At 51.0% G+C, this 18,587-nt stretch overlaps 1 protein-coding gene across 1 annotated transcript in view; it reads right to left on the bottom strand.

The window, feature by feature from the left end:
* Positions 1–18,587, bottom strand: part of TOMM70 (translocase of outer mitochondrial membrane 70) — a 561,013-nt gene that overhangs the window by 327,565 nt on the left and 214,861 nt on the right. The window lies entirely within an intron of this gene.

Below are 18,587 nucleotides of genomic sequence, written 5' to 3'. Positions count from 1 at the left end.
CGCCCTCACAGAAATGGGTAACTATGGGAGGGTCACAGGGTTCTCCATCAATTTTGATAAATCAGTAGCCATGGGAATCGCCCTGACCCCGGGTGAACGCGAGTCCCTGGCCCCAGTATGTCCTGACCAATGGGAGAAGGCGATTTCCTACCTAGGTGTCCAGGTCCCCGCATACCCGAGGGAAATCTATCAGGTAAACTTCCCCCCGCTTTTCAAAGAGCTGGAAGCTGACCTAAAGAGGTGTGCACCACTGGAAATATTGCTAATGGGGCATATCACTGCCTGCAAAATGAAACTTCTCCCCAGATTTCTGTATGCTTGCACCTCCCTACCCGTCAATATTCCACCATCCGCACTCCGGGGCCTTCAAAGGAATATGCTCTGATTTATTTGGCGGGTCAGAAGAGCCAGGATTCCCCTAAAGACGATGTTAGGTAACCCTTGGCTGTGAGGTTTGGGAGTCCCTGATCTACATAGCTATCAGGTGGCAGCACAGCTAGCGCATACCCATGCTTGGCTCATGTCCTCGGGCCGCCCTAGATGGGTTGAACTAGAGCAATCCTGCCTCCCCCTCCCCCTATGCTTTTTTCCATATATTCCACCCCGCTACGGCGACATTGGAACACCTTACTGGCATCCACGAAACATACTCTGTCTGGGACGGGGCCCTTAAGCGCAAGGGGATTCCGAGGGGTCTTGGGCCATTTTCCCCAGTCTTCCATAACCCGGCATTCTCACCCGGTGCCTGCCCCCGAAACTTCACGAACTGGATTGCAGGGGGCCTTGAGACTCTAGACCAACTCTTTGTGGGGGGCCTCCCCCGCACTTTTGAACAATGTAAAGAAACTTTTCGGCTGGAGGAAATGGACAGGGTCTCCTACGCCCAACTCTGCCACTGGTGCTCGCATCCACAAACCCTACAGGCAGCAACTTGCACCCCCTCACCCCTTGAACTGACCCTAAAAGACCCGCCGGCCCGGGGTAGGATTTCCACCTTGTACAGACGCTTCCTATGGGACTTTACCTCCAAAACAATATGTATGGCGCAGTGGGAGGCAGATTTAGGGCACCCCCATAGAGGACCAATCCTGAGTGGAGCTTGTAAGTGATTTCAATCCGGCACTCACCCAAGTCAACGCCTGGCGTGTAATGCACAACTGAAATCCTGATTTATTTTTGTGTCTAAAAGTTATTTATTCTGAACGAAATACCACTCATATCACGCCCCTCTCCTGAAACACCCCCTGCCCCCTGTTCCCCCTGGTCACACTGAACCAGGAATCAGGATGATTTGCAAAGTTAAAATATTTATTTATGTATTTATAAATTATGTTTTAATGGGTACACAATCACCAATGGGGTGATGTAACACAAAATCTCTTTAATACACAGGAGTAATAGTAATACTTGTGTGTATAGATCAAATAGCACTGTGGTTTAGAGGTTCCCCCTGCAGACCCCTCAACTGCCCAATATACAAGGTAAAATAGGAGGAGAGAACAGGTTTTCAGGAATGTCAGTATTCACACAGAATATCAATCCCCCGTTCCCCCCAGCAAACACAAGAGAGAAACGGAAATAACTAAACCATTCTGACAGCTTGCCAGTCATCTTGGAATGGACTGGGTAAAACACTAAATATGGTATAAATTGCTGAAATTGGTATAATTCTAATGGGAGCCGCTTTGGATAGTTACACACAAACACGCACTGATTTTATACCAAAAAACAATGTGAAATCTTAAAATTGAGGTCGGGAGCAATCAAAAGCTGTTTTACACGTGTAATAATTTGGCAAAACGAAAATTCGCTGCAAACTTTTCAGTGCGCGATAATCGCGATAACGGGAGAACTATAGGGATTTGGAATGCAAATATTTTAGATGCAAATTAAAGCTATAGATGTAAGCTACAAGCAGAGGAAGTTATAGGCGTTTTAGTGGAGGTCGTTTTTTCAAGATAGGTGCAAGAATGGAAAGCAGGAGTGCACTTTTAAAAGACAAATGGGATATCTTATACTAGATTCTGACTATAGAAAAAGAGAATGCCACACATGGATCTCCACAGTCCTGGCCAGGGACCCTTCACGTGGTGGATACTCACTTTCTTTCTGGGATTTAATTTATTTATTCGCAACACTAATGATTTATGATTTTAGAAAACAAATTAGAAACTTAGCGCAAGAAAAGCTCTACCAATTCAAAATACTCCTAGCAATATCAGGTTCTGAAGACAAGATAGGATGGGTTTAAGATAGGGATTAACTAAGCAAGGTACATAGGCTAGTGACACAGTTTTATCTATGGATATTCACTAGATATGTTTTTAAACGGAACCGTCAGGATTCTGGTCCGTCAAGATTTCTGGTCAGGCAAGGGACCCTGGTTCTGGGATAGACAGCTGGGCCCATCGGACTGAATCTGCAATCAGCAAGGTGCTCTGGTCCGCACGGCACAGGACTGGACTAGGTCAGCAATACACTCTGGTCACAGAACGGCACCGGATTGGATTGAACCGCCCTTCTTGGTTCTGAAGATAATTATTTAGCAGGTAAGCAGTACAGCGCAGCCTAGCTGTATATGATTCTCCCCTTAGGTTTGTGGGATTCCGGATCTGGAATTTAAGGCCTAGCTGAAAATGATTCAGCTATGCAATGGGTTTCTGCTTTGCCAAGTTTCTGTAGTCTGGATCAAGGAAGATGGAAGGCTCTGCTTCAGGGTGCTCCGCCAGCATCAGGTAGTGGGTGAATCTGTGTGCGAGTGCTGAGATGTCTCTATTTATGCTTATGATAAAGGGGTGTGTTTGCTGGTTTATCCTAAACGCGCCCCTTAGGCAGGCGATTGGCCAGAGTCTCCTCTCTACCTTGATAGGAGAAAAACAGGGTGTCACCTTGATGGTGTGAGTTTAGGAGGCTTAGAATCCACCCCTTGCCCCTTGAACACAATCTACTTTTGGCACAATCCATATTTACACAGATGCAACCTCTATAACAATCACCTATACAGATTACATATTTTGTGTAGCAGCTACTCCTCAAAACCCTGTGGCTGAGATCTTGTGCCTGCTTTTCACAGAATTTTGCCCTTTTCATCAGGAACACAGTGTTAAATTGATAAGCAAATTTCTGCAAGTGTGTGCATATAACATGGGCATAAGTGTATAAAGGTTTATACTTCTAGCAAAAATACATTTGGTGTAAAACCACATTTTCCGCCGTTTCCTTCCAGAACATGTCGCTCAATTTTGCTGCCTCTTAATGTTAATGTTATTTTTGTATTTTTAACAATTTTAAGTGATATTTAACAAAATGTTCTTTGTGAATGTCCAGCCACAAATGGTTGTTTGTCTCCGCCTACTTTCTCTCCTTGCAGTTCAAAAGCAGTCTCCTCCCAGTTTTCTCGGCAGAGGCCATTTTACGACTGTAAACACTGAGCATGTTCTTTGGCTGGAGGATGTCCTTTGTCTCCTTCCCTACTGCAGACCAAATTCTTCCCCCACCCTATAATCACCACTGAGGTGTGATTTCCTGCTGGAGGGAGAGGCCTTGCCTCTGTGAGGAAAACTGTTATTCTGGTTGGGCAGCTTTTAGCCAGGCCTACATTTAAATGTTAATTCTGGTACATTTTTCCTTAACTTAAACCAAACTGGTGATTTCAAAACAGCAGCTAGAATTCTCCTTCTTGGTTTAAAACCATGGGATTAAACAATTACAACATAGGTTACTATCAGGAACAGGCCATTTACATTGGAAACATTTGATTTCAGTTTTTACGTGTTTAAAGTTACTCAGGCAGGCTTCCGGCAGCTGTCATTCAGGCTGCCGAGGGTACTGCGCCCAGATTTTGACAGATTCCACAGGCAGGCAACTTTTGCTGTGGATGTTTCTTTGATGCTTTCAGTTTTCAGGACATTGTAAGTTCACAATGATTCTTGAACTAAGTGAATTGTAGCACCCAGTAAGAATGTTTGAGGGTGTTTTGTACCGGCATTCTGCAGTTTCAGCACCCAAGAAAAAGGATTTAAAGCAGGATTTTGGGGTTTCCTTTAGCAAAGCACTGCTTTTTGCTTCTGTACTCCATTTTCACTTGTTGTGGAGCCCAGTGACATGTTTCAGGTGTGAGATCTCTGTTCCACCACTGACAACATGCATGGCAGATTGCACCACCATCTTTTTGTGCTTTGCAGAGCGCGATTTACAGAGGTTTTGGCGCGCACCAGGGTTTTGCGGCCATTTTGATGTTTTTGGCGCCATCAGAACACAGTGATGCCGCAGGGCAGAGCGTAATTGGGTTAAAACATCCCACAACATTTGGACTCGGGACACACACTGTCCTCTTGCATCACCAACAGGGAGTGCGCCTACAAGCTCCTGCTGTGCTGGTAATACCCCCCCCCAACCCCTTCATATGAATCGGATGCTAGATCCAGCCTGCTGGAGACTATGCAGTCAAACAGGGTCCTTCTTCCACATGTGGTGGGCATGCCCGAAAGCACAACTATTCTGGAAACAATGCTAAGCCACCATTGACAGCATTACCCAGGTCACTATTGCACTAGAGCCTGAGCCTATTCTACTAGGAACCCCGGTCCCAGGAAGCTATCCGAGATCTGGGAAAAGGTCCAAATTATTGACCCAATGTCTTCTGGCAGCGAGAATCGTAATTGCACGCTCTTGGAAGTCGATGGAGGGTCCCATCATGATCCTGTGGTGGGGGAAGATGTGGGACATCTTGGTGGCGGAGAAGGTGACGGCAGCCAGGGCCAGGACTGTTACAGTTTCCAAAATGTCTGGGCTCCATTCCTGGACTTCGACAAACAGTTCCCAGACCTGACTTAAGGGTCTTGAACACCAAGGAGGACCCCGGGGGGGGAGGGGCAGAAAGAGCCGATCTGCAGAGATTTCAACTTGGGGGGGCAGTCTGGGGCGGCGGAGGGGATTTCTGAATGTTGAATAATGTGTATTGCCGAATGTTATTCTGTTGTCACCCTGCTTTGGTTTAAAATAAGGGAATAGTTTCTTACCTGTAACTCCATTTCTCCAGCATTGGTATCTTTCATGGATTCACATGCTTAGAATATTCCCCGTCAGGCTGGGAATCCCCGGTACATTATATAGACCCTTTCCCGTAGGAAAACTTTTTCGACGCTTATGCGTCCTATCCACCTCGTTTTGTATCATGCGTGCCCGCGCCGTCAGGACGCCATGATATAAATACAGGACCCCGCCCCCGCTCTCCCTCAGATTTCGGCCCCCAAAGTAGTGGGGGAACCAGTTTGCATGCCCAGGGGAGGCAGGCGGGCGCATGTGAATCCATGAAAGATACCAATGCTGGAGAAATGGAGTTACAGGTAAGAAACTATTCCCTTCTCCAGCATTGGATCTTTCATGGATTCACATGCTTAGAATAGATTACATAGCAGTACCATCCCGAAAAGAGGAGGCGTGCATGCAAACTCACATACTTTCCTCACAATGCCCGTTCCCTATGGTCGTGTACCCATCAGCAATTGTTAACATAGAAAACGAACAATATTCAATCATAATTGCAACAAGATCTAACCCCTCAACCGGGGCTTACCTTATTGGAATAGGTGTCGAAGCACCGCCTGTCCCATCCGAGTATCTTCGGCATGTTGTTGTGACAGGCAGTAATGGCGGGTAAAAGTGTGTGTAGCCGCCCAGGTAGCCGCCATGCAGATGTCCCCCAGAGGGACTCCAGACCACAGCGCCGTCGACGATGCCGCCGCTCTAGTTGAATGAGCTCTTGGGCGTCGCAAGAAGAGGCTTCCCAGCCTTGGAATGGCAGTACGAAATGGTAGACGATACCCATCTTGACAGTCCTTGCTTTGAAATGGCTTTGCCTTTAGCACCCAAACCATAGGCCACGAACAATTGCCTCGTTTTCCTGAAAGGTTGCGTGCGATGAAGATAAAACTTGAGAGCCCTTTTCACATCTAATGTGTGTAACGTGCGCTCCGCTCCCGAGCATGGCTCTGGAAAAAACGTAGGCAAGACAATAGAGGAATGATTATGGAACACTGAAGGAGCTTTCGGTATGAACTTTGGGTTAGTGGCAAGGACCACCTTGTTCTTGAAAAATCTTAAGTATGGTGGGTCTACCATTAGAGCTTGGATTTCCGAAATACGTCGGGCTGAAGTGATGGCCACCAGGAAGGCCAATTTCCACGACAAAAACTTTAGAGACGATGATGACATTGGTTCAAAAGGAGGTTTCATAAGAGACGCTAACACCAGATTGAGGCTCCACACCGGAGGAAATCTCTTCTTGGGAGGGAAACTCCTAAACAAACCTTTAAGGAAGTGCTTAATCAGGCGGTCGCTGAATAATGGTGCGGAATGTCGTTGACGTGTAAACCTGGAGATGGCGGCCAGGTGTACTTTTAATCGATGACACCGATAAGCCCTTTTGAGCTAAGAACAGCAAGTATGGAAGGAGCTGTTCCGGCGTAATCGACTGCGGAACCAAACCTGGTTGATCCACACACCACTGACAGAAACTCCTCCATTTGTACGAGTATGAAGGGTTTGTGGAAGGTTCTCTTGCCGCTTGCAGAATACGACACTCCTCCGGAATCGTTAGCTGACCAAATTCGGCGAAGTCAGGAGCCAGGCCGTCAACTTGAGGCTGTCCGGGTCGTGATGCCAAACGATACCCTCTTGTCGAGACAGAAGGTTGGGGATCTTCCTGAACCTCATTGGTTCCGCCGCCGCTATGTGCAGCAGGTCTGAAAACCACACCTGTCTGGCCCAATACGGGGCCACCAGAATCACCCGATATGGGTACTTGAGGATCCATTGCAACGTCCTCCGGATAAGAGGAAATGGAGGGAATGCGTACAGGAATTTGTTAGTCCATGGGAAGGAGAACGCATCCCCCAGTGAGCCCTGCTGAGGCCATCTGCTTACATACTGCGGGCATTTCCTGTTGTCCTTCGTCGCGAACAGATCGATGGAAGGATGTCCCCACTTCTTGAATACATGTTGTAGTTGCTGGTCGTTCAGCACCCATTCGTGAACTTCGTTCATTTCCCTGCTGAGGGCATCGGCCTCCACATTTCTCACACCTGGCAGGTGGAACGCCAAGATTAGCATGTTGTGTTGCAGGGCCCAATGCCAGATTTTCTGTGCCTCCATCGACAGGGACCTGGAACGTGTTCCTCCTTGTTTCCTTAGGTAAAACATTGTAGTCGTGTTGTCCATCATGACACGCACCACAGAGTCTCTCAATTGAGGAAGAAAAGATTTTAGAGCCCACCACACTGCTCTCAGTTCTAGCAGGTTGATATGCAGGGAGGACTCTTGTAACAACCACCGGCCTTGTACCTGTAACGTATCCAGATGAGCTCCCCATCCGCTCAGCGATGCATCCGTCACCACCGTCTTCTGGAACTCTGGTTCCACCAGAGGCATTCCTTTCGTTAAATGAGTAGAAACTCTCCACCAACAGAGTGCTTGTACCAGTTGTTCGTCGATGACCAGTCTGTCGGACCAGCGACCTTGGCTCTGCGCCCAACCGTCCGCTAGAAATTCCTGGCAAGGCCTCATAAACAGACAGCAGTTGTTTATCAACGGAATGCAGGATGACATGGTCCCTAGCAGGGACATGTATTTGCGCACCGACACCCTGGTACCGCATCTCCATTCCGACGCCTTGCTTTGTAGCTTCTGTAATCTTTCGCTGGATGGTCTTACAAGGCTTGTGTGCGTATGAAACTCCGCTCCTAGAAAGACCAAGGTCCTCGAAGGCTCTACGGAGGACTTGCTGAAGTTTATCGCGAAGCCCAGTTCCTGTAAGAGGGACATCGTGGACCCCAGACTGTTTCGTGTTTGTTCCATGGACGAACCTCTGACCAGCCAGTCGTCTAGATAGGGATAGACATGGTGACCGTCCTTCCTTAAATGGGCCGCTATAGGGGCCAAACACTTGGTGAACGTCCTGGGGGAGGACTTGAGACCGAACGGGAGGACCTTGAACTGAAAATGCTTTCGCCCGACGACGAACCTTAAATATCTCCTGTGTCGTGGACGTATTGGGATATGAAAATATGCGTCTTGAAGGTCTAGCGACGACAGATAATCCATGGGTTGCACTGACCTGATAACCTCCTGGAGCTTTAGCATTTTGAATTTTGAGCTCTTTAGCCATTTGGCGAGTACCCTCAGGTCGAGAATGGGCCTCCATTTTCCATTTGGCTTCTTAACAACGAAGAACCGGGAATAAACCCCTTGTCCTTCCTGTGCCACAGGAACCCGTTCTACCGCTCCTTTTTGCAGCATAAGCGCCACCTCTTGTCTTAGAACTCGAAGGTGGGGCTGGGCCGAAAACACTGGCGGAAGACTTGGAGGCTTGTTTTTGAATTGCAGCGCATGACCCATGCGAATCGTGTCCAGAACCCATCGATCTGTGGTGATGCATTTCCATTGGTCGATATGAGACTCGACCCCCCAGGACGTTCCGAAGGCCGTCATTGGTTGCTGGTTTGCTTGTCCTTCGTCGACGAGGGACCCGAGCCGCGTCGTCTGGAGGCTTGATAATCTCTGCCTCTACGTGCCGACTGGGATGCACGTCTGTAACCTTGTGAGGAGTATGAGGGCCTGTTAAATCCACGGTCCCTAGAGGCTCCAAAGCGGGAGTCTCCGGAAGCACCCCTGAAGGGGCGAAAAGAGCGAAAACTTCTACCTGTCTGGAGGGCGCCGAGAGACCTAGCGGTATCCGTGTCTTCTTTCATCCCCTTCAAGGCTTCATCTACCTTGTCTACAAACAGATGTTCTCCTTCACTCGGCATGTCTAGGACTTTGTATTGGACTTCAGGTCTGAAAGTAGTACATTTGAGCCACGCTTGTCGACGTAGTACTACGCCATGATTGATTTGTTTGAAACCAGACTCTGCTAGGTCCACCGCAATATTAATTGCGTGGTTCGAGGCCTCCTCACCATCTCGTACCAGCAACATGGCTGCTTTTCGATGTTCTTCCGGCAGATGTTCTAGGATAGGGGCTAGTTTATGCCACATCTCCCTATCGTATCGTGATACAATCGCCAAGGAGTTGGCTGCTCTTACCGTCGTGGCGCCGACTGAGAGCACCTTTTTTCCAAAGGCGTCCTGCCTCCTGGCCTCGCTTTCTGGTGGGGTTGAACATTTTTGCTGTACTCTGGCCTTCCTAGCCGCTGCCGCCGATACCACAGAGTCTGACAGAGGCTGTGATGTTAGACATTTTGGAGTGGACTCCGGAGCTTTAAACTTTTTCTCAATACGCCCCTTAATAGCCGGTTCCAAGAACGGATGACGCATCGTCTTGAGGCCTTCTTGCCACACGTGGTCCAGGATTGGGATGGCAAATACCGATTTCCTCCTTTGACCCATGTGATCAAAAAGAAAACAGTCTTTCTTTTGCTCCTCAGGAATTAAGCCGAACTCGGAACACGCTTTTCCCATCATTGCATGGAAGGCTCCCACATCATCCGGAGGAGATGGTTGTGCCTGGCTCCTCGTAGACTCTACCTCTACATCCGAATTCCATGTTGGGTCTCTCGACGGTGACAGGGAAATTTCCGACCCTGAGTCACCTCGTATAGAATCGGACTCCGATAGCTCACCCTCCTCCTGCGCTCGAGGACGATCCTTCACCACCTGGGAGGCCGACGGGCTTTTGGTCGTCGAGCGAGCTGCTTGAGCTTGTTCGTCAACGGAAGGTGCAGAAAATATCAACGATGAAGTGCCAGGCTGAGGGATCTGCTTATCCAGACGCTGCAGGAGCTTCTGAAGTGTATTAAGCACATCCAGAGACAAAACCGTCTGGGGGGTCAGCAACGTCGAGGATAGAGGGACCACACCCCCACTCGCACTCGTCGTCGACGTATTGGAAGGCCGTAAGCCCAAGTCCGACAGCTGCATAACCATGCCACATTCTCCTTCCACCGACGACCCCGACAAGGCCGTGTCTGGCTGCAGTAGGACCTCAGGTGGGGCCGGGTCACAAACCTCTGGCTGCCAGGCCATAGATTGAGTCACCGTCGACGAAGGAATCCCCACCGCTGCTGCCTGAATAGTAATAGGCATCGTCAGCGACACCGGGGTCGACGAGCAAGTAGCCGGCACCGAGCCTTTAGACTTCGTAGCTGATTTCGTTGCCGACTTCCCTGCTGAAGAGTCTCGTCTCACGGAAGACCTAGGACGGTCCCCTGAGGAGGATTTTGATGCCGCTTGCCTCTCCGTCTTAGAGGATGAGGAGGAGGAGGACTTTTTGTGTGATGAGGAAGACCCAGCATGCTTCCCCGTATGCTTGTCCGCAGGGCGTTTTTCGACAGGCCGCACCTTCTTCGAGGGAGGTTCCGACTTGCTCCTGGAGGCCGTGGAGCCAACTTCTGATGCCGGATAGGCACCCGCTCCGTCGTTAAGCCAGTCGACCAACCTTCTTTTCCGGTCTTTAAGGGTTTTTTGGGAGAAACCCTGGCATATCTCGCATGTATCCGCCGTGTGGTGCGGGTGGAGACAGTAGATACAATCCATGTGGGCATCACCTTCATAGACTTTTTTGAGTCCACATGTCGCACAAGGACGAAATAAAGCTTTTCCGGACATATTTATTCCAGAATGTAACGTCGCTGAAGCGAAAATACAACCTAATTTCGACTAGCAGTAACCACGAGGATCCCACTACTTTGAAAGACGGTTGAAATCTGAGGGAGCACGGGGGCGGGTCCTGTATTTATATCATGGCGTCCTGACGGCGCGGGCACGCATGATACAAAACGAGGTGGATAGGACGCATAAGCGTCGAAAAAGTTTTCCTACGGGAAAGGGTCTATATAATGTACCGGGGATTCCCAGCCTGACGACGGGGAATATTCTAAGCATGTGAATCCATGAAAGATCCAATGCTGGAGAAACATGGTAATAAAAAAATAAACATTTAATCTGTGACATTCACGCATGACAGAGCCCCCCCTCAAAGGCCCACAACCCCGTGGGCTCGAAGGGCACTCGCTGTGGAACCAAGCCACCAACAACGGAGCATGGACGTCAGGAGACGGGACCCAGGACCGTTCCTCAGGACCATAGCCCAACCAGTCTACCAGGTACTGCAACTGCCCTCTAACAATCGGGGACCCCAAAATAGCGCTAACCTAATAATCCTCCTGGGAGACCAGTGAAACAGGGCCGGGAGCGGGCGTCATGCGAGTGGCATTGAGGCAGGGTCGTGTGAAAAACAGGGTGCAGTCTCCATGAAGCGGGGACAGCGAGCAGTTAAGCTACCGGGTTCAGGACCTTGGAGACCCTGTATGGGCAGACGAAACGGGGTAGTAGTTTACGTGAACCCGGTATGCGTAGGTGACGCGTAGACAACCACACCCGATCACCCGGTGAGTATGTTGGGGCTACCTGCCTCCTTTTCTTAGCGGCTGTTCGCATCAATTCCTGTGCCTCCCGGAGATGGACAAGGGTTTGGGCGTGTACGGATGCGAGATCCCGGGCACAGTCATTTGCCGCAGGAGTCCTGGTCCGTAGAGCTGGGGTATTGGCAAAGTCGGAATCGGAAAAAGGGAGAGTATGTGGATGTTGCCGTAGAGTGAGTAGAAAGGGGAGGACCCAGTGGATGAATGCAGGGTGTTGTAAGCAAATTCTGCGTAATGTAGTGAATCAAGCCAGGTGTATTGGAATTGCAAGGCCAAACAACGTAGGTACTGTTCCAAGGCCTGATTTACTCTTTCGGTCTGACCAATCGCTTTCGGGATGGTAGGCCGACGAGAAGCGTGCGTCAATACCCAGTAGTTTGGTAAGGGCCACCCAGAAACGTGACGTGAACTGTGTCCACGGTCTGACACAATGACACATGGCAGACCGAACAGACAGAAAACAGACCTGAAAAACATCCGGGCCAAGGAAGGGGCGTTGGGGATGCCTTTACACGGTACAAAGCGGGCCATTTTTGTATACGAGTCCACTACTACCCATACCGTGTCATAGCCCCGAATACGTGGTAATTCTGTTATCAAATCCATGGACACCGTATGCCAAGGTCTCGGGGGTATGGGGAAGGGCTGTAATAATCCCAATGGACGGCCTCTCCGTGTTTTTCACTGTGCGCATATAGAGCAGGTGTTGACATAGGTCTCCACATCTCGTCGCATCGATGGCCACCAGCACCAGCGTTTCAATAATTCCAGGGTTCGTCGCTGACCTGGGTGGCCATTGATGAGAGCATTATGGGACCATTCCAAAGCCTAGTTACGAGTATCACTGGTGGGTAGGAATAATTTCCCTTGAACAAAAGGCAAGCCGTCTTGTATGACGGGATCCCAGTCAGCTAGTACCTGGGGATGTTGTGCAGCCCATTGTCGAATAGCAGTTAACATAGGTGGGGGTGGAGTGCAAGCACAAACTACATGGCCTTCGCCTAGAAGCATTTCGGGATATGAAGGAAGGGGTACCCCCCCTGGTGAACGGGACAAGGCGTCAGCTTTTCCATGGATCGCCCCAGGTCTATGCTTGACAAGGAAATCATAGGCAGAAAAGAAGAGATGCCAACAAACCTGTCTACTGTTGACACACTTCAATGACGCTAGGTCCTGAAGGTTTTTGTGGTCTGTGTAGACTGTGGTCTGGTGTTTCGCCCCCAGGAGATGATGTCTCCAGACCAGAAACGCATCTCTGATTGCTAGGAGCTCTTTTTCGGTGACCGTATAGTGTGTCTCGGTCGGTGTGAATTTCCTGGAATGGTAGGCCACCGGGTGTAGTGCTCCGGTGGAGGGACACGGTTGGGACAGGATGGCCCCCAAAGCGAATGAAGAGGCATCCGCTTCCACGACATATGGGAGTTCTGGGTCCGGATGTTGCAAGACAGGAGCCGTGGTGAACGAGGTTTTGAGGGTATCAAAGGCTACTTGATGTATAGCGGTCCAGTCAAACACTGCGGGACTGGTCAATGCGGTTAGGGGTGCCACAATGGAAGAGAAATTCGCGATGAATCTCCGATAAAAGTTAGCGAACCCCAAGAAAGATTGCAGTTGTTTCACAGTGACAGGGATCGGCCAATCTATGATGGCTTGGACCTTGGACTGGTTCATAGTCAGCCCCCCAGGGGAGATGCGAAAACCCAGGAATTCGACTTCGGCTGTGTGAAACAGGCATTTCTCGGGTTTGGCATATAACAAATGTTTTCTGAGTCTTGTGAGAACTTCTCTAACATGAAGGACATGCTCGGCCATAGTTTGGGAAAAGACCAGTAGGTCGTCCAGATATACTACGACATATATGTCCAGAATATCACTGAATATGTCGTTTACGAACCGTTGGAAAGTGGCTGGGGCATTGCAAAGGCCAAAAGGCATCACCATATATTCATACAACCCCTGACGGGAGCAGAAGGCCGTTTTCCACTCGTCACCAGAGCGCATACGGACCAGATTGTATGCTCCCCGAAGATCCAACTTGGTATATAGGGAAGCATTGGTCAGCTTGTCTAGCAGAGTCGAGATGAGTGGGAGAGGGTAGCGGTTTTTTCTGGTGACCGCATTCAGGCGTCTGTAATCTACACAGGGACGGAGGTCACCCTCCTTCTTCGGAACAAAGCAAATGGGACTAGCCACAGGGGAAGAAGAAGGCCTGATGTGACCTAAGTGGAAGGGTCCTTCCTTCAGGGCCATTTCTTCTGATGGTGATAGCGAATATATGCGCCCCTTGGGAAGCGTTGCCCCATCGATCAGATCAATGGGACAATCATACGGTCTGTGGGGTGGTAGTACTTCGGCAGAGGCCTTATTAAAAACCGAATGGAAATCGTGGTATTCCGGGGGTACCCCTGACACAGTGGCGCCCATTGTATGTGCCCCTTCAGGAGGACTCTCGTCCACTATGCGTAGTCCCCCCAACCCCCCCCACCTCCCACCCCGCCCCGAGTGCCCTTGCGGGACTGATGAGGACATCGTCTTCCAGTAGGCAAAAATGCTGGCAGACCTCAGATTCAAATGAGACCTGACCAGAACCCCAATCGATGAAACGGTTATGCCTTTTCAATCAGGGAAGGCCCAAGATTATCCCGAACTGTGGTGTTGATATCAGATCAAAGGACAGTTGTTCCTTATGGTTGCCCTGGATGGTCACGGATACGAGGGAAGACCCGTCCACTGTCTGGACTGGTTCGGGATGTATCTTGGTCACCAGTGGAAGGTTCAGTGACTTGGCCAATGATATGTCGATGAAGCAACCGGTAGCTCCTGAATCAAATGACGATGTGGACTTCATGTGAACACTCCCTGGCCGGGTGAAGAACCGCTTCAACAACTACTGGTTTTACTGGGCCGAATGAAGGAACCCTGGGGTTATAAACTGAGCTCGCCTTGTCCCCCGTACTCAAGGGCGAGCTTTCTCAAAACCCGAAGCCTTGTTCTTCGGGCGTCGAGGGCACTTCTTGACAAAATGTCCACTGATGCCACAATAGAAGCAATCATTGTCGGTTCTCCGACGCTCTCTTTCGGTTTGGGTAATAGGGCTTCGTAGACCTATTTGCATGGGTTCACCAGCACCATCTGGGGAAGAGGGCAAGGGTTTTACGGAAAGGCCTGACTCCATCCGGCGTTCGGACTTCCGCGCGTCTACCTGGAGGCCCAGGTCTACCAGATCAGAATAGGTGTCAGGAAGGGAAGGAACAACAGAAAGGGCGTCCTTCATAGTGTTACACAAACCTTTGTAGAACACCACGGCTTTCTTATTTTCTGGCCATGAGGTTTCAGCCGACAACTGGTTGAAGTGTGTGATGTATTCTATCAAGGACTGTCTGCCCTGGGATAGCTCTAGCAGCTCCAGGTCCCGGGACTGGGCTTTATACCTGGTGTCAAATATTTTGGCCAACTCACTCACCACGAGATTGAAATCATAAAGAGCCGGGTGATCGTTTTCAAGGAAAGGATTAGCCCAAGTAGCGGCAACCCCGGACAGATGGGAAAGCAGGAAAGCGGCCTTTGTGGTGGAATCATGAAAGACTAAGGGCCGACAAAGGAAATGAAGCTTACACTGATTGATAAAGGTGCGGTATTTTCTGGGGTCCCCCTGGAACTTCTCAGGGGATTTCAAAGGAAACTGGGTGGGCAATACCACGGGAGCAGGTGGCGTGAGGGGTGCAGAGGGGCCTGGGGTTGGTGGTGCCGGATCCCCAAATTCGGCATCTGGCGGTAAAGAGTTGCGGTTGCTCTGGATGTTGTCTAAGCGATGATGAATCGTGGTTGTGGCAGCCGCCACTTCCGTTCTAAGGGATGCAACAACTTGCATTAGAGCGGCCACGGGATCCCAGGCAGCGGGTTCCATCGCCTGAACGACCAGAAAAGGCTTCACAGTCTGTTAAGACTTGATGGTCGTGTAGGCGATGATACCTCCGTCCCCAAGTCCCACTCGAGCAAACAATCAATATACTGCTCGAGCAGCCCTCGAGGCCACAGGTGGTGAATGTCGTCAGCCGCAACCAGGAATGCCGGAAGATGTCCCCCCCCCCCCCGACCACTGTAAGGCAAACACGCGGGTTAGATAACAAAAATATACCCAGTACACAATCCTCAATGTTATCTACAAGGGAGCTTACCCTGAGTGGTTGTTTGGAAACCAGTGTTGATGTGGGGTGTTTGTCTGAGGGAGCCGGCAGGGTTGACGACAAGGTAGCAGCCTGGCAATGCACTTGAAGGATGGAATCACCACCTGATACGGAACTTGGTACTGTGAGCCAAACAATATGGCACGTGATCCAGAGAGCAAAGTCTAAACCAAAGGGCAATCCAATTGCAGTCCAGGAGGAAAGCCGAGGTCGTGTCCAGGGGGAGCGGTTCAAAACAAGGTACCAAACAAGGGAAATCCAAGAAGCAGTCTGTGGGGGGAGCCGAGGTCAAAGCCAGAAAAAAGCAGGTACAAAAGGGAAAGCGGGTCGGAATCCAAGGGCAAAATCCAAGATCAAGAAAAGCAGCGTCACGTCCGTAGTCCAACCAAGATCAGCTGTGAAGCGCGGATGGGAGTTCGCGCGTCGCTTTTGAACGCTCGCTCCAGTGACCGTGTGACCATGTGACCATGTGACCCACGCACGTGATCAGACGCTCCCGCGATCACGCGACTCACACACGCGATTGGCACACACGCGATTGGACGCGTGGAGGAAGAGTGTCCAAGTGCCGGCAGCGGAGATGCGGAATGCCCGCGGCACGTCTCCACGGCAACCGCCAATGCAGAAATGGAGAGCGAGGCATAAACCAGCGCCGCTTAGTTCGGCCAACCCCTTGTCGACAAACCTGAGGGTGAGGATGTGCGATGGTGCGTGTGGGGACTTGCTGTGCTCTATGTTTCTGCCGTGTACTGATGGAATTACGGGGTGGAACAGGAGGGCTTGTGGATGTAGGTGGGGCGTGACATAATCGCTGCGACCGGCCGCGTTTCTACATTCAAGTTGTGGCGGAAAGATCCTCACATCCTAGGGAGCGGTGGCGGCTCTGTAGGTCCTGTGATTCCCTCATTCGCCTCTGGAACGTGTGCTCAGGCCATCGGGCCTTGGGATCCTCAGCACGAAACCCATTCCCCAACGGTATCGTCTGCGGCGCGGCCCAGTGCACTGCTGCCGGTTCCTGGTTGCCACTGGTCGGGCTGGATTAGATTCCTATCCGGCTTCGGCTTCAGCCTTTACATGTGGCACCTGGGCTGAGTGTGGATCCTGCGTGCGCTGCCGGCCCCACATCCGGATCGGGATCCTGGTGGCACCGGGCAGTGGTGCACGGTCTACCCCGCTTGTGAGAGGCAGGAAGTCGCTGCATGGAGGAGTGCAGCGGCGAGATGTTCTGGAGGGTTGGATGGGGACTGGAGTAGTGAATCGGGCATGAGTCGGCGAGCCCGCCGGCAGCTGTGCTCCTCCTCCTGTCGGGACGCTCCTGGGCGCGGACCCCCACTTGCTCCCATAAATTTGGACTGGCGGCCTGAGACCTTTCCCCGTACTTGATTCAGGGTCTCGCGGGCCCTGGGACACACCCGCCCTCGCTAGAGCCCACACCTCCGGCCGGGACCCATGGTGGGCTGGCCCATTGTCCTGCTACTTGGCTTGGTCGCTGCCGCTGCATTGTTGTTGCGGTCGGCTAATCTGCACATTGGGCACCTATTGGAGGATATCTGTCTTAATTACTCCCAGCTGGTGGAGCTCTGTGGCGACAATCAGTGGACTTGGGTTACTCTCCAGGTGAGACGGTGGGAAGAATCTCAGCATAATTCGGGCCTGTGATCCTGGAGGGGCGTTTACCCCACGGGTGCTGCATTTGGTGGACTCGATTTTTGGGTCACTCTCCAGGTGCTGGGGTCCGCTCCCGTGGTGGTGCCGGGGGGTGGCTGCCCTCCGGTTCTGCCCGCAGTGGGGCCTGGTCGGGAGCGCCGTGTGGAGGCCCGGGCTGTGATCTGGGTGTTGTGGCCTGGGTGTTGGGCGCCCTGGGCGGAGCGGGGGACCTGTGGACCGCCTGTGCCCTCTTGCTGCGGGTAGCTGGAATTTACTTGGAGCATTCATATAACTCTACCCCACGTTTTTTTTTGTTTTTTCTCTGCAATTGTCACTTAAACGCTAGCGTATTCCTCGGGGTGGCTGCCCGCATGGGCAACCAGAAAAAGCAATCTAAAAATGGAGCAATTTGCTAGGCTGGACCGTGACCCGCCGCAGCAGGAGCTGGCCTCAGGCTCCTCTCATATTGACATTGGGGCCCTCAATCAAACCCTGTTGGCGCTGAAGGGGAGCACAGACAGTCATGGCGCAAACATTGATGCATTAGCTTGCAAGGTGGACACTTCTGCCGTTCAGATTGACAAGCTGTGTAACAGAATGGCCGAAGAGGAACATAGAATTGGGGATGGTGAGGACAAAATCGCGACGCTCCAGCGGGAGGTCGCCACCCTCCAAACAACGGTGCGGAAAGTCGTGGCTAAGAACGAAGATCTTGAAGGGAGATCTAGGCGGAACATCATAAGGATTACAGGGGTGGCGGAATCCACCCAGATAGACAATATGGAACAGTTCGTAAGCTACGACAACGCGCTGGTCACTAATCATTTCGGTGGAGCGTGCTCACCACTCGTTGGCGAACAGACCGCCCCCGGGGTCCCCCCTCTCCCCCCCGAGAGGGCCATTATTGCCCGCATTTTCAATAATCGAGACCTGGACACGTTGATGAGGGGGGCGAGGGAGAAGGAGACGCTGAGATAGGGTTCAACAACGATACGTTTATTTACGGACTTCAGTCAGCAAGTACATGACCAAAGGAAACCGTTTCAAACCGCTAAGAACATTCTAAGGAAAAAGGCTGTGCGCTATGCAATGGTGTATCCTGCAAAGCTCAGGGTGGTGCACAATAGTAAAACACTGTTTTTCACTTCCTCAGATGCGGCAGAGAGGTTTGCTACTGAAATTCCGGGTCCGGATGAATCCCCGCGGGGATCCCCCTGATTAAGGAGCTGAGCGGAACGTTCCATTTTTCTGTATGGTTTGGATCCTTTATAGGGCCGTACCTCGGTCAGGTTCAGTGTTCATGATGAAGGTAAAGGGATAATATGGCAATTTAA

The sequence above is a fragment of the Ambystoma mexicanum genome, chromosome 7q, assembly GCF_040938575.1.
Source record: "Ambystoma mexicanum isolate Mex_15411 chromosome 7q, UKY_AmexF1_1, whole genome shotgun sequence".
Lineage (NCBI taxonomy): Eukaryota > Metazoa > Chordata > Amphibia > Caudata > Ambystomatidae > Ambystoma > Ambystoma mexicanum.
This window is presented reverse-complemented; position numbering and strand designations above follow the sequence as displayed.